This window comes from Sapajus apella, unplaced genomic scaffold (assembly GCF_009761245.1).
Source record: "Sapajus apella isolate SASKATOON/1434 unplaced genomic scaffold, GSC_monkey_1.0 scaffold5218, whole genome shotgun sequence".
Lineage (NCBI taxonomy): Eukaryota > Metazoa > Chordata > Mammalia > Primates > Cebidae > Sapajus > Sapajus apella.
In genome coordinates this window covers 1-487 of record NW_022442142.1, presented here as the reverse complement: position 1 = coordinate 487, position 487 = coordinate 1, and the positions used below count along the sequence as shown (strand labels likewise).

Here is a 487-nt window from a genome sequence, read left to right as displayed (position 1 = left end):
AACTCTGTTCTGTTCCATTGGTCAATGTCTATGTTTTGGTACCAGTATTATGCTATATTGATTACTGTAGCTTTGTAGTGTAGTTTGAAATCAGGTAGCCTGGTGCCTCCCACTTTGTTCTTTTTGATTAGGATTGTCTTAGCTGTGGGGGCTCTCTTTGGTTCCATATGAAGTTTAAGGTGGTTTTTCCCAGTTCTGTGAGGAAAGTCATTGGTAGTTTATGGGGACAGCACTGAACCTATAAATTACTTGGGGCAGTATGGCCATTTTCACGATATTGATTCTTTCTAAAAATACTGATTGCTTCATGAATATGCATGTCATCCTTGGGGAGGGGCCATGCTAATCTTCTAGGAATCATTTCAATTTTAATATATGTGCTGCCAAGGCAAGCACTGGTAACGTTCTTTATACTGGTTATATTACCTGTTAGCTCCTGCGATGTTTTACAATGATTTTTGGCTTCCTTGCATTGGATCATGACATA

General features: G+C 39.0%; 1 non-coding gene across 1 annotated transcript; it reads right to left on the bottom strand.

Annotated features, from left to right (window-relative positions):
• Positions 1–289: 289 nt before the first annotated feature.
• Positions 290–396, bottom strand: LOC116547875. Its single transcript, XR_004267214.1, has one exon. It is a non-coding gene; the product is annotated as a U6 spliceosomal RNA (small nuclear RNA).
• Between the last annotated feature and the right edge of the window lie 91 nt (positions 397–487).